Source organism: Sciurus vulgaris (assembly GCF_902686455.1).
Source record: "Sciurus vulgaris genome assembly, chromosome: 4".
Classification (NCBI taxonomy): Eukaryota; Metazoa; Chordata; class Mammalia; order Rodentia; family Sciuridae; genus Sciurus; species Sciurus vulgaris.
In genome coordinates this window covers 158,437,159-158,452,423 of record NC_136464.1, presented here as the reverse complement: position 1 = coordinate 158,452,423, position 15,265 = coordinate 158,437,159, and the positions used below count along the sequence as shown (strand labels likewise).

The following is a 15,265-nucleotide window of genomic DNA, read 5'->3' as shown; positions in this document are numbered from 1 at the left end:
AAAATGACTTGTAAGAATCACAGTTTACAGTTTGGTAATCAAAATTCAGGTTCATTTGTTAAGTGTGTTTATCTGGAAATTATAAATTTTGCACTTTAAAGTTTTCATTAGATCATTGGAGCTCATTTTTATACATTCTGTTCATAAAATTCTAATTATTTATTGAATTACTATTATTATGGAAAACATGTCTTGTTTTTATAATTTAAATCACTTAAAGAGCAGCACCTTTTTCCCAGTTTCTCATGTTTTTATGTTTCTACTACTCTAACTACTAGTAGTAGCTAATATTTATGGAGTACTTACCGTGTGCCAGGCAGTGCTTCACTTAGTATCTTTACAATGACCTGAGGTCTTTTCCCATTTACAAATGGGACACGTTGGCACAGAGAGGGTTAAGTAATTGCTCAAGGTCACATCTTGATGGATGAAGTCAGAGCTTCCCTCTGACCTGCAGTAACTACACTCTACTGCCAGTCTCTGCAGGGACAACTTCGCATAGAGATATCTTCACTCACCTCTTATACCAACACAGGGCTCTTCTGGGACTTGAGTTAGCCAAGTCAAGTTCCCATATTCCCCTTGCTCAGAACAGTGTTGACCTGTGGAAACTCTGGCTGCCTAGGAAGCTGGGACTGCCTCCCTGGTTGGGGGAGGAAAGCTGCCTTGGAGTCCATAGGGTATTTGGGAGCCCAGGGAGGAAGCAGTGGTAAGGCACAATGAAGAGTATTTCCCTCAACATCAGAGAAGACCAAAAATGACAGGAGAAGGGTCTCTGAAACTGAGTAGCCTAGTGACTTTTCCTGAGGCACTGAGAAGTTGTACAAAAGTTGAGAGAGGCTCTTTTTTGAGCCATCTACATTTCCAGAACAATAGTTTAAAAACCGTCATTTAAGAATTTCAGATGTGAAATAGATTTGGTTTTATCTTTTCTTCTTTACTCAGCTCTGACTTTTATGTGGCCTTCTTTCTTCTCTGAGTAAGCATTAGGTCTCAGAAACTCTCGTGGGCCAGCTTTCTAATCAGCGGTAGGCTCTGAGTTCCTTTTGATGGTGCGACTTAAGTATCCCCAAATGGGAACCTGAAGGGGAAAAGCACAGGACCTCTTCATCAGCATCTCTTCACCATGTGCCTAATGGGGGAGGGAGCTCTTAGGTGCTGACAGCTTGGGGTTTTTACCTGAAGAAATACATTCAGTCAATTTTTGGTATTGTTGCTTTTTATAAAAACATACTGTTCATCCCCCTTGTATTTTTTGGCACAAATACAAACTTCCCATGCCATAGTCTTTTCTTGTCTGTTGAAAACTGCTTGGTAATTTTTTGTCCTTATGTTTGCTTCCTTAGAGGAGAGTAGCCACAATGGATTCTGTATCTTGTTATCTGATTGGAAAAGTAGAAATGTGCTTTTGGCATTTTTGTTCTGCAGTCATAGCAAGAAGTAGTTTTTGTTTTTATTTTTTGTTTGTTTTGTTGCTGCTGTTTTGTGCAGTGCTAGAAATGAAACCCAGGGTCTTATGCATTGAGTTATAACCCCATCCCAAGAGGTATTCTTTTATGTATGTAGAGGACATACTCTAATTAGGAGAATTCTAATAAAGCTATTCTCCTATGTCTCTTGCTAAGTTGACCTCATTTAGAAAGATGTTGAATCACCACGCTTGGTGGCACACACCTGTAATCCCAGCAGCTCATGAGACTGAGGCAGGAGGATCTCAAGTTCAAAGCCAACCTCAGCAACTTAGTGAGACTCTAAGCAACTTAGCAAAACCCTGTCTCTAAATAAAATATAAAAAGGGATGGGGATGTGACTCAGTTGTTAAGCACCTCTTCATTCAATCACCAGAGAAAGAAAGAAGAAAGATATTAAATCCATTGGAACCCTGAACTCATATGTGTTTGTATCAAATCACAAAATCATATTCTATAAACCTTAACATAGCTAAAATTTGAAGTGGCAAAGATAATTTTCAAAAATTTAGAAGTATGGCTTTATTATTTGGAAGACTACACAGGAATCCGTATTTTTCAGTTTTACTTTTAAAAGACTAAGAATCCCATACCAGTATAACAGACTGTGTGCAATAGGTTATATTCCACAATACATCAAAGTTTAAAGTTTTATTTATGTCAAATAAATAAGGTTACCCAAACAGCTGACCTTAATGGGAGGGGGAAGGGAAATAAAAATATCTTACCAAAATAAAATTTTAGAGTTTTTGCTTTATGAATATATTTGTGAACATCTTTCACTTGTTCAGCCGTATTGTTCTTTGTTTCCAAAAGACATTCAGATCCATATTCATTAATATTTGAGTAAGTCAATAATTTTTTTTCTTTTTTTATAATATTTTTTTAAGTTGTAGATGGACACAGTACCTTTATTTTACTTATTTCTTTTTATGTGATGCTGGGGATCAAATCCAATGCCTCACACATACTAGGCAAGTGCTCTACCACTTGAGACACATCCCCAGCCTCTTTTTTCTTTTTCTTCTTTTCTTTTTGCTTTTTGGGGACATTTGATATCCTTTGCTCTTGTTCAGTCACCATTATTTTGCCTTTGCCATGCAAAACATTCTAAACAAGCTAACTGAGTTATTTATGCCTGTTTAAAGTTATTTTTATTTCAAAATAAAAAATACAAAAGGAGTCTGTGGGAGATGAATAATCAGTCCTGTTCATTCTAATGTCTTATTTTCCCCTCACTTATCAGCAGTGGTTCACTGGGAATGGAACTCTAGGTTCACATTCATTCTCTTCTAGACTTTTGAAGTTATATTATACTATGTTGCTTCTATCATGACCATTGAAAAGTCTGCAGTTGATTTATTACTTTCTTCATAGATTATGTCTTTCTTGCTATTATGGTTTTATTCCTTGTATTTGTTATTCTGCTCTTTCGCTACACTGCATTTGGATGTGAATTTATTTTTATTTCTTGTGTGAGACTCTTATGCTTCTTGAATTTGAGTTGAGGATTTATATCTTTCATCAATCCTTAACAATTAATTAACAATTCTTAACTATTAATTATGTTAAAATTGCCATTTATCCACTTACCACTTTCTCTTTCTGACACTCCTATTAGATGTGTTTGAACCTTTTCTTGCTATATTGCAAATTCCTTCTTTTATCATCTCTCTCTCTTTGCCTTTTCCTATGATGTTCCAAGTAATGTTTTTCAGGTCTGTCTTCCAATTCATGAATACTCTCTTGAGCCATGTCTAACTTGTTGCTTATCATTCTCGTGGAGAATTTTAATTCTGACAACCACATTTTTCATTCCTAGAAGTATCGTTTGAGTCCCTTTTAGGATCTCTTTGGTGTGTTTTTCCTCCCATGTTATTTTTTTCCTTAAGTATACAACTTTATTTTATGTCTTCAATTGCCTAAACATACATTGTTCTGTCTTCTTTTAGATTATTGTTCTATTATATCAGTGTTTGTGCCTATACCTCCTGTTTGCTGTATCTGATAACTTTTGCTAATGGTAAATTGCTTTTCATGTACTGCACAAACTTTCAATACAAATTTTTCCATGAGTTTCCCTTACATTCATTATTGTGGGAGTCTTTCTCCATCTTTTTTTCTGCCTTTGCTTCTTTTTGTGACCCCAGAGTTATCCCTATCTAGAGCCAAATATCTACTGCTTTCTTGGCTTAGGAAGTTCTATACTAGCAGATAATGCAAATGTAAACCCCTGGCTCATATAAAACTTTGGTTTGTGCTTTCAGATTCTTGGATGTGATTTTTGTTAGTTTGTTTTAACCTAGAACCCACTGGTATAGCTTTTCATCTTTTTCGTAGACTTTTTTGAACCAAACTTTATGTAAAACACCTTATTTCCATCATCCCAGCCCTCAAGGCCGACAGCTTTCTTTCTCCTGTCTTCATGTGGACCACAAAACACCTCTAGGATGACCAAACAGTCTGCCTCCTGGGCTGCCACTCTACCACCTTAGTACTTCCTGCTGTTCCTTTATTTTTGCCAATCTTGTGAACTCATTTCTGCATTTAAAAAAAAAAAAAAAAAAAAGTTCTATTCAGCATTTCCCAAGTGTTATTCCAAATGTGGGAAATTTCAAGTTATCTTAATCTGTCATCCTGCCTGCATCCCCTGCAGAATTCTTGATTTGCTCCTTAAGCAGATAAAGCCAGGTGGACCTCTGCATCGTGAGATTCATGTGCAAGCAGACATTCCCATGGCAAGGATGTCCCCAAGGTGAATAAAAAGAACAGTGAGGGGTTTGTAACCAGCTCCTCCTCTGATCCCATCTGATAAATCCTCACACTACCCCGTTTCTCACTTTCCTTGTCTAAAACCTTTTTCACACTTTTTCACTTTTGGACACGACCTATCTCATGCTCTCCACGTACCATCATGCATTATGTGTGCCAGACTCACTCCTGGGAATGCTTCTTAGCTGCTCAGCCTAACGGTTGTCAAGGTCCAGTTCACACACTTCCTCACTGTAAAAGACTTGGGTTATTTTTTGTTGTCGTCATTTGTTTGTTTGTTTCTATTTCTTCCCTGCACTCTCCAGTTTTGCCCATATTTACACAGACTTCCATGTACCTATAAATCTCTACCTCATTAGAATGACCATATTATTCTCTTAAGCAAAACTATTCTGTGTTCAATGAGTAATTAGAATAGACTAGAACAGAAAATATCAGAGTACATTATAGATTTTTAGGGTAATTATTGTTTCATGAAACTTTTATATATACCAGACCATAGTATAAAATGTATTTTTATAGAGGAGCAATGATTTTTTTTTTAAGTCAAAAAATACAGTATTATTGTATAAGTCATTTGGAGACAATACCCGTGTCTGATGCACCTTGCCACACACACACGTGCGTGCATGCTCACAGACACCATGTTTCCATGTTTGGAAGAGTGTTTTACATAGAGTAGATAGTAAATTTTTTGAATGAATGAATGAAATGTTAATATAGCAGCATGAAGGAATGTCTGTATGAATCCATGTGTTTCCAAAGGTCATCTTGCCAATCTGTATACTAATAATGGATTTTTGTCTCCTACCCTTCACACTTGGCAAATGAATGCCCTACAATGTGCTTGAGTACAAGAGACATTGAGTTACAGCCTCCTGTCTTGGGGGCATCTAAGGATACGTCATTACTCATTGATATGGCCACCTGCCCCACAACCCCACCCCAGCAGTAGATAGAGAGTCAAGTTGACTCTTAGTGGTCAGACACAATCTCTGAGTATACACTCTTATTATCTACAAGTCTCTATTTAAATAGCATCAGTCACTATAGTCACTGGCCATTAGCTTCTTAATAAACTCTTCAAAAATAAGACTCTACAGCTTTTCAAAATGTAAGAGTTCTCACCAGTTTTGACTTTGTAGATTGAATGGACAAGAAGAGAGATAAGGTCAAAGACAAAAAAGCTTCTCAGACTGCTCCAGATTTAACTCCTGACCCCATCTCTTTATTGTCTCTTGGCCTTGAGAACAGCAGCCTGTCTTTTTCCTTGTTTGCAGAACAGGAGGAACAGTATCTGGTTCCTCAGGTGATCAAGCGTTCAGAGATAATGTGTGTGGAGTGCCCAGTGTGATCCTGAGCACATGAGAGGTGCTCAGTCATCTTCATCACCACCAGCACCATCATCGTCCTCGTTAGGGAGCAGGGATCAACTAACCCAATCTTCTGGTATCTTTCCTTCAAAGTCAGCCTGGCATTTCCTGTCTCTGTGTTTCTCAGACAGCAGAGAGGCTTGAGCAGGGCAGTTGGCTGTCTGCCATTGCCTTCACCAACACTATCAGACACTTGTCTTGAGCTCAGCCATGTCACCAACGGAGGTGTAGCAGAAGCTGCTAGCAGGCTCAGTTGGGGCCCTCTTGGTGCTTGTGCTTTGGGATGTGACAGAGACAAACAAGTGAAAATACATGGGGAGGGCAGCACATCCATCTCACTGTGTCTTCAGCCTCACTGAAGCCACAGAGGCTCACCCAAGTATAAACAATGAAGACCGAGGCAGGGAAACCAGCATTTGAAGTGAGTCTACCTTGGACGGTTTTAACAGGCATTTAAAGAGGAGATCTCACAAGTTCTTGAGGTTAGGGGTCTCAGAGACAAGTAGCAATAGCAGATTGCTAGGCTACACGGGGAGGCCAGGTGTCCCAAAATGTCAAGCTAAGTAAAACAAGTTCAGAAAATTTCAAGAAGTTTCAGTCTTTCTCAGGTTGGTCTTTGGTCCATCCTTCTTCCTGTAATTTGGACAACACCCAAGAAATGTGGCTTTTCATCCCAGGGCTTTTTTTTTCTTGCAAAATCACCTAGATGTGATCCATCATTGTTTTCACATCTATAAAACAAGAGCAGCAAGTTTTATCTCTAATGCACATAACAAATGAAACTTAATTCTTGCATTGCTGAGTGTATAAGTCATGGTTTATTGAATCTACCTTGGTTTAATCTTCCATTGTCCCTGCATGAAGCTGTAGTGGGAGCTAAACTGGGGATTAGGCCAGAGATCCCATCTGAATTGACATTCGGAGCATAAAATGTTAAATGGAAAGAAAAAGAAGACGTTCTAACTTTCTTGACAAAGAAGAGAAAGAGAGTAATTTGTTTTTACTTTGAAACCTGGAAAAAGGGAAAGATCTACATGATTTCAAAAAACAACACACTTAGTTTTCATCTTGTTCTTTAGTAGGGAGAGAGAGAGAGCACACACAATGCTCATCTTCTTCTGAAATCCTGGAATTTAGAAGCACTTTTATGGAGAAACATGCTACAGAAATGGGATCTTCATTATTGTGATTGTTTGGTCCTGGATAACTCTTGCTTGCAAAATACTCAATGGATAAGACGCAGGCAGGGTCGTTTATATACTGTCTCTGTTCTGGGTTTGAAGCACATGTGAGGACTGGAGGACAAGGTAATAATTCTTAAAGGTGCTATGTCACACTGGATTGGACATTTAAAAATAACACAACATCATCTACTGGTTGTGAACATGAAAGAAACAAGGGAATTTCTGTTTTAAAATAAGACTAAAAGTAAACTAGAAGTAACATAGGTTATTCTGGGGGTACAAAGCCTTTGAAGAATCCAGAATGCCACACACAGCTTGAATTTGTAATGAAATATGTCACGCCTTAAGACTGAATCTATATGAACACCAGCCACGGTCAACGGGCACCAGCACTGAAAGGCCGAGAAATTAATCAATGGCAGTATTACTGTGCGCTATTATTGTTCCAGGCTTGGGCAGTAACACCTGTTAACATACCTTTGCCCCGGCCCTGGTCTCAGGTGTTTGTTCCTCCTGGGTGCTAATGTTGGAGCTGGCATCAGGATAGTTCACCAGTTCACCTGACATCCAGCAGGACACTATGCCAAAATAGTGAAACTGGTGACCCACCGTCAACAAACTACAGAGAAGTGGTTCCAGTACTTGTGATGAATTTGATTTTGGCTCTGAGTAAGCAAAGCCTTTTGCAAGGGAAAAGCGCACACCAGCTTCCTCTTAGATCACATAGGGCAAGAGTAGTAGACTTAGGTTAGGATGTACTCTATTTGAAGTTATTAAAGACTTTTTTGGCTGGGGATGTAGCTCAGTGGTAGAGTGCTTGCCTAGCATGCACAGGCTCTGGTTTCTGTCCCAGTATTAAAATAATAAAATAAAATAAAGTATTTAAAAGAGCTGTTTGTCACCTCTGGACCATATGGAGATACACATGCAGCTACAGTCTTGCCTTTTACCCCTGAGGTTCCTGTCTGGTTCTGGTCTGCAGACTTCTAGATACCAGCAAATATCAGGTGCTTTTACCTGCCATTTCTAATATTGAAGCAATTTGTGAATTCGGAACTTCTGCTGTACTGAATTACTGCCTCTCAGTTTGGATCTTTATATGGTGGATTGTCATAAAAGTTATTGTAATCAATCTTGTTTGTTACCTTATAATCATTCATTAACCTAAGCCACAGTATATTTCCTATAATATTTCATCATGCCCAGGTTTGCACACTGGGGATTTTTCTGCACCATTGGATGGATATGCCGGTCATCCTGTACTAAGCAAAGGTTACGTGTCTGTTGACCAAGAAAGTGTAAACAGCAGAAACACCACCTTCATGTCTCTCCATGCTGCGAACTCAAGTCAGTTTCCCAGAGGACAATCAGCTAGTCTTTCTAGTCAAACCCCTCTTGAAACAGGGGCTTCTACTGCTTCAACAAACCTAGTAAGGGGAATATAAAGAGATTAAAAATAATTTTCTAGATTTAGCTTCCTTATAAGTGTAGCGATAGAAATCAAAGTCAAGTTGTCCAAAAAGGAGCCTAAGAAACAGTGCTGGTCAGAAGGGGAGTATTTATATCACATTTGACAAAGTACTGGCTTATTTTCCAACTATAAACAAATAAATAACTTTTTAAATAGCTATTTCTCTGCAAGGTAGCTTAGCCTGGTACCTCTCTCATTTAATCTATAAAGATATTCACCAGAAACCTGGAAACTTACCCTAGCCCAGAAAGAAAGCATTGCTAAAGCTAAAACCAGATATAACCATTGGAAGGTTCCATTTAGTGGCTTGACGAGGTGGTCTTTTAGATGAGCTCGAAAACGAAAACAAAACTGAAGTTTGTTTTCCTTATTATAAACATCCTTGGAATCATGTGGACAAAAAATGTTTCTTTTGTGACTCCTAAATGGATCTTTTCAGTTATTCAGTGGAATTTAATGAAGCACCATAGTCCAATTGAACCCATGTAGCAAATAAACCCAGTGAAAAGTATTCTGGAGTTAAAAAAAAAAAAAATCAAAGGACTTTTTACCTCACTTTAAGATAGTATTCAGTTCACCCATGTGTAAGGCCTTAAGATTTATTCCCAGTGACATCATGAGATTATCAGATTTTCCTCTTTGGGGAATATAAAACCAGGCAAAGGCTATTCCCCCAAAATATTTTTATCGTAGTTCTTTCTGATTATATGTTTCTTTTCACCATTTACATGGACATCCTTTTTAATACAAATAAGAGATCCTTTGAAAGTACATCATCCTGTTTTTTAGTGACACAAAGTGCCAACAATGACGCGTTCCCTAGTAATGGTGCAGGACTATGCCGTGGAGCGCTTGCCTTTCATGTGCAAGGCCCTGGCTTCCGTCACCAGCACCAGAAAAAAAAGTAAATAAAAATAAAAATAATGGCATAGTACTGAGTCTTGAAGACTCCTTCCTTATGAACACTATGATATAATATTGCTGTTTTCTCACAACATTTTGCATTTTGACATTCCTGAAAGTCATCAGTATAATTTTAGGCAGCAGCAATTTGTACTGTAGAACTGTGATGATTTTTTGTATATATATTTTTCATTTTTATAGACTACATTTTGATTCATTGTACACAAATGGGGAACAACTTTTCATTTCTACGGTTGTGCATGATGTAAATTCATACCATTTGTGCAATCATACATGTACATAGGGTAATGATGTCTGTCTCAGTTCACTATCTTTCTTTCCCCACCACCCCTCCCCATTTCCCTCTATACAATCCAAAGTTCCTCCATTCTTCTCTTATCCTCCCCCACAACTCCCTCCCCCCCATTATGTATCATCATCCACTTATCAGAGAAAACATTCAGCCTTTCATTTTTAGGATTGGCTTATTTCACTTAGCATGATATTCTCCAACTCCATCCATTTACCAGCAAATGTCATCATTTTATTCTTCTTTATGTCTGAGTAGTATTCCCTTGTACCCAAAGGACTTAAAATCAGCATACTCTAGTAAAGCAGCCACATCAGTGTTTATAGCTGCCCAATTCACAATAGCTAGATTCTGTGATGATTTTAATCAGCATGAGTTTTGATGCCCACAGGTCAATAATGAGACCTGTTTTATTAGATATCTTTATTGTTGCTTACTTATACATCTAGTACATTTTTACTTTAAAGATGTCTTAAAATACATTATTCCATTTGATGTTTACTGAGTCTTTGGAAATTTCTACTCAATTTCTAAGTTGTTATCGCCCTTGCCGAAGGGAGCTGGGTTGGAATGTTCAAAGAGCTTCTCCAAGGTGATTCAACCCTGGGGAAGGTAAACATTTAAGGAGAAAGACCAACTGTTTTAGTCAGCTCTTTTACCATTGTGACCAAAAAGACCCAAAAAGAACAATTTGGGGTGGAAAAGTTTATTTGAGGCTCACAGTTTGAGAGGTCTCAGTCCATAGATGACTGGCTCCATTCCTTGGTGCTTGAGGTGAAGCAGAACATCATGGCAGATGAAAGCATCTGGGAACTTGGCACAAGGAAACAGAGAGAGAGAGAGAGAGAGAGAGAGAGAGAGAGAGAGAGAGAGAGAGAGAGAGTGAGAGAGCATGCTGAGCTCAAGAAGGACAAAATTTATACCCCAAAGGACACCCCCAGGGACCAACCTCCTCCAGCCATAACTTACCTGCCTAGAGTTACCATCCAGTTAATCCCTATCAGTGGATTAATTCACTAATCAGATTAAGGTTCTAATGACCCATCTTTTCACCTCTAAACTCTCAGGCATTGTTTCACACATGAGATTTTGGGGGACATCTATTACCTAAACCATAACACTAACCTGTGAAGGCCACAGAGAAAGAATGAGTGGAGAAGCAGGATTGCTGGTGGGAGGTGGGGTGATTTGAGTGGAAATAAGGGATGGTCAACAGTGTCACATGCCCTGATACTCCAGGGAGAAAAGTTCTGAAGGTTGGCCACCAGATTTGTCATTTGGAAGATTCCTGGGGCCTCTTGGGACTCAATTTTTAGTGAAAAGAGAGAGATAAGCTCGATTGCAGTGGTTGAAGAAAGAAGAGAGGAAGAAGGGAAGTCAGAAGTAGACCACTGGTTGGACAAATGGATATGAGAAGCGGGGTGGAAAGGAAACGCAGCTGGAGTTAGACACGTAGCCTAGAAGACACCAAGAGGAGATGGGTTTAAGGATGCTGATGGGGGAGAAAGACAGGAGAGAGTAACTATGGGACAGAGCCCCCGAGAAGGCCACAAAAGATTCGTTCTCACGTACTGAAAGTGCACTTAAATATACATAGTAACATGCACAGATGGAGGGGTAAATTGGGACCCAGGAAATGGAAAACATCAACAAAATAGAATGTAACCCAGAAACAAAGGGAGTGAAGGTTGAAGGCCTGTGAGAGCTGCTCTTTATTCAATTAAAATGAAGATTAACTTTGTAGCCGAACTTAATTGAAGTTTCCCCTCCACTGTTCAGATAATGGATTTGTACTTGGGACTGTTAAATTTGGCAGAGAAATAGGCTCTGCTGAAATGAGCAAAGCCAGCTGCAAATAGGACAGATTAACTCAAGTGTTTCTAGTTTAGAAGCAAAAGTGCCAAAATAGGCTAATGGATTTGGATCTACCTTCACATTCCATATCACAGAATCCTGCGTGCATCTTACCTGCTGGTACCTTTGACTTCTTTGAAACTCCTTCTGTATCATTTTCTTGATCTTGAGTATTTTTCCCTAAATGTTTTGGGTAAAAAAAATCAGCATATATTGTTTTGCTCGTGGAAACTCATTTTACTAACTAAACAGAATAAAAGGGAAACAGTTTTGCTCATTAGTTCTTATGAAACCCCATCAGGAAGTCATGGATGGCATCCATTTTTACCTAGTGACAATCTGAGGTAGGCATCACAGAAGCACAGTCTTCCCCTACAAGGTGAGTGATCCAGGCAGGTATTCAACATGACCAGAGTACGTGTGCTTTCAAGACTGTTCTCATCTCTGGGCCCCTGACTGTCTCCTGCCCCCATGTTAGGGGTCATTTGAGGTGAAAGATCAGTATTCAAACCTTGTGTCCTCAGGCTCACTCCCTAGATGTGTCCCCAAAGTGGAGTCAAGGCTGGCACAAATAAGATATGAAGAGACAAACATGACAGACAAAAATATTTTGAGCTCCAGTTTTCTTTGGTTCAGACTGAAGCAGGATGCCGGCTGCGGGGAACTGATAGTTCTGGATGAAATGCTCAAGTGGCATTGCACAGCCCTCTCTCCCGAAGGACACAGTCCCCATGGGATGGGACAGCAGGTCCCTCAGCATCCCCCCTGCTCTGGTGAAGAAGAGAGATCCTGAAGTGGTTTGGTTCTAAACTTCTGTGCTAACTACTCAGACCAGAAGTGTATTATAAATTGTCACTGGTAATGACATTCAAAACCTTCAGTTGATTATGCAAAAACATGTTCTCATAATCAGAAGCACAGTAGTTTCAAGACTTGAGAAGACTAATGTTGGTTGTTTTGTTGTTAATGTTTTAATTTGGTTGTTTTTATAGCCACACCATCATTAAATTAAAAGTTTTCCTCTAAATTGCCTGTTAAGAACAATGTTAAGCTTTTTTTTTTTTTTTTTTGTAAGAGAGAAGGGCAATTACTCTTTATAATTATTTTTCCTGTTTTCTGTAATACAACTTTCTGGTTAACACATGGAAGCTTCTAGGAAACTGAACTTAAAACCCTTAGTAATGTTAGTGGGGGTTGCATTACCCCAGAAGATATATGGAAGTTAGTTTCAGTTCCTAAACATTATAAAAGATAGGATCTTAATCTTTTCTAATGCCAATAGTAATGATGTTAAATTCTAATAATAGCAATGACAAGCAATTCCTGAGTACTTTATGCCATTCATCTTTTAATATTTTTTTAAAATTTTGTTTATTTATATGTGGTGCTGAGTATCTACCCCAGGGCCTCACCCATGCCAAGCAAGCACTCCACTGAGTACATCTCCAGCCCCTCATCTTTTAATTCTGTGAGATGTTTTATTATTATTTATCCCCATTTTTCCTAAGAGGTAACTGAAGCTCAGAGGATAAGTATTGCCCACAGTTTGTAAATCCAACTTCAGATCTTCACACCCCGAAGTCATTCCCTTAACTACTACATTCAACTGTTGTGATAACTAACTAAAAGACATTAAAATAGCATCTTAAATAAGGTTGGCGATGTATTTGGGAAATCAAATAATCTCATCTTAACTCCATGGCATTGCCAGGTTAAACACGTTTACCTGAAATCTCTGAGGGGCAGTAAAACTTGGATCTTTTCAGATCACTGAAGTCTGATCTATGTGAGTCACACTTCGAATTTTGGGAGGCCACTATAAAGTCAGAATTTTAAAGTGATTTCTCAGATGAGTTCCTCAGGTTTCTCAAATGAAACCTTTATAGCACTCACCCTAGACCTCCAGCTGCCAGTGACCCATCCTGCATGGCTGTCTTCCCTCTTTTTTTTTTTTTTTTTAATATTTTTAGTTGTAGGTGGACAAAATATCTTTATTTATATTGTATGTGGTGCTGAGAATCGAACCCAGTGCCTCACACATGTTAGGTGAGCACTCTACCACTGAGCCACAACCCCAGTCCCCCACCCTTCCCTCTTAAAGCTACAGAGACACCTGGTGTGAAAAGGCTATGAACTGAAATGTAGGTAGTACACACTGAAATGGTCTGAAAATTGAGGTGGAAGCTGATGGCTTCCTTCTACCCTTCTTTTTTAGAATCTATGTTAAGAGAAGGGTGAGGGAAATCAGAACCCCAAGGTAGCCAACCAGAAAGACAAACAGGGACCTGTTCTTTTCCTATGGAAATACTGAAATGCCTACAGAATTCTTCAGGACAGGAGAAAAGTCACTCTCAGAGAGCTGGAACAGCATTGCTCTTTGATTCAGGGGGAGAAAACAAAATACAGACTACTGAGAACTGCCATCTGGCTTCTCACACAGCAGGCGAGAAATTTGCCACCCAAATCCTGTCCGTAAATGGGATGAAACAGAGAGCGATCCCTCTGCAACTCCACTGGGAAAAAATTAAATGCTGGATATGTGCTGCTTAAATAGGCTTTTGAGAATGGCTTATACCTCTTTAAAAATGAGATATTGTGGGGTTTTTTTGAACAAAAAAGACAGTTTTAGATATTATTTGTTGGTTTTATTATGCAAATTCAAGTTTCAACATGCTCAAACAGCATAGCATGACAAACCCTGTGACCATCTTGAACAACAGTCCACTCATGGCCAGTTTGTTGCACACTCCCTCAACTTCCCCCCAGTATTCGTTCAAGTAAATACAGTTGTCCCTGGGTATCCCAAGGGAATTGGCTGTAGGACTCCCTGCAGGGGCTCAAGTTCACCATATAAAATGATGTAGTATTTCAAAGAATCTTACATGCCTCCTCCCAAATACTTTAAATCATCTCTAGAGGAGTTATAATACCTAACTGATGTGAATACTATGTAAATAGTTGTTCAACCATGTTGCTTAGGGAATAACTTGAAGAAAAAAACTCAGTATTTATTCTGTACAAATGCAACTTTTTAATTTATTTATTCATTTATTTATTCTTGCAAATACTTTTAGTGTGGACTTGTTTGAATTCCTGGATGTGGGATTCGTGGATCCAGAGGGCTGAATGTACTATTCATCCCTAGGCATTTTGGTATGGGTCTCTAACAAGATAAAGTGTGGTGTTTTTCTGTTTGTTTGTTTTTGGTTTTTTGTTTGTTTTTCAGTGCTGGGGATTGAACCCAGGGCCTTGTCCTTGCAAGACAAGCATTCTACCAACTGAACTATATCCCTAGCCCAGTCTCTTTTCTAAGTGAAACTCAAATACCATTACCACACCTACAAAGTTATCAATAATCCCCCAATATCATCAAATATCCATTAGGTGTTCAAATGGCCCATTGTTTCATGTGTGTCATGCTTTCTTTTAATAGAGTTTTAATCAATATCCAGAGAAGATCCACGTACTGCAGTAGCTTTTTTAAAAGATGTGAGGAAGCGAGGGCTGGGTGTGGCTCAGTGGTAGAGCGTGCCTAGCACGTGCGAAACCCTGGGTCATTCTCCAGGGCTTCCATCTCCAGCCCAGGTGGAGGTGGAGGTGGGGGGCAATCATCAAGTTCTTTTCTTCCCTTTCACCCTTTGTAACTTATTCACTGAAGAAATGTCTTTCTTTCCCACAATTTCCTTCAGTTTGGATTTTATTGATTGCCACCCTGTGGCACAATATGACATTTTTCTCTAACTCCTGTATTTCCTGAAAATTGAAAATGAGGTCTAGAAGCTTGGTCAGATTCAGATTCCCTCTTCCTTCTCTCCCTCCCTCCCTCCCTCCCTTCCTTTCTTCACCTTTCTTTTTCTCTCGTTTAGCATGTGTGATAGTCTCTCCTCTATCCTAAGCCTCCTGACACTGATTACATTTATATTGATACA

At 39.0% G+C, this 15,265-nt stretch overlaps 1 protein-coding gene and 1 long non-coding RNA gene across 2 annotated transcripts in view; one reads left to right on the top strand and one right to left on the bottom strand.

The window, feature by feature from the left end:
* FRY (FRY microtubule binding protein) overlaps positions 1 to 15,265 on the top strand; it is a 274,897-nt gene that overhangs the window by 52,712 nt on the left and 206,920 nt on the right.
* Positions 4,943 to 14,248, bottom strand: LOC306659467. The gene is made up of 3 exons (XR_013763310.1): positions 11,665 to 14,248; positions 11,451 to 11,516; positions 4,943 to 10,295 (listed from the first exon to the last, which is right to left on the bottom strand). It is a non-coding gene; the product is annotated as an uncharacterized lncRNA (long non-coding RNA).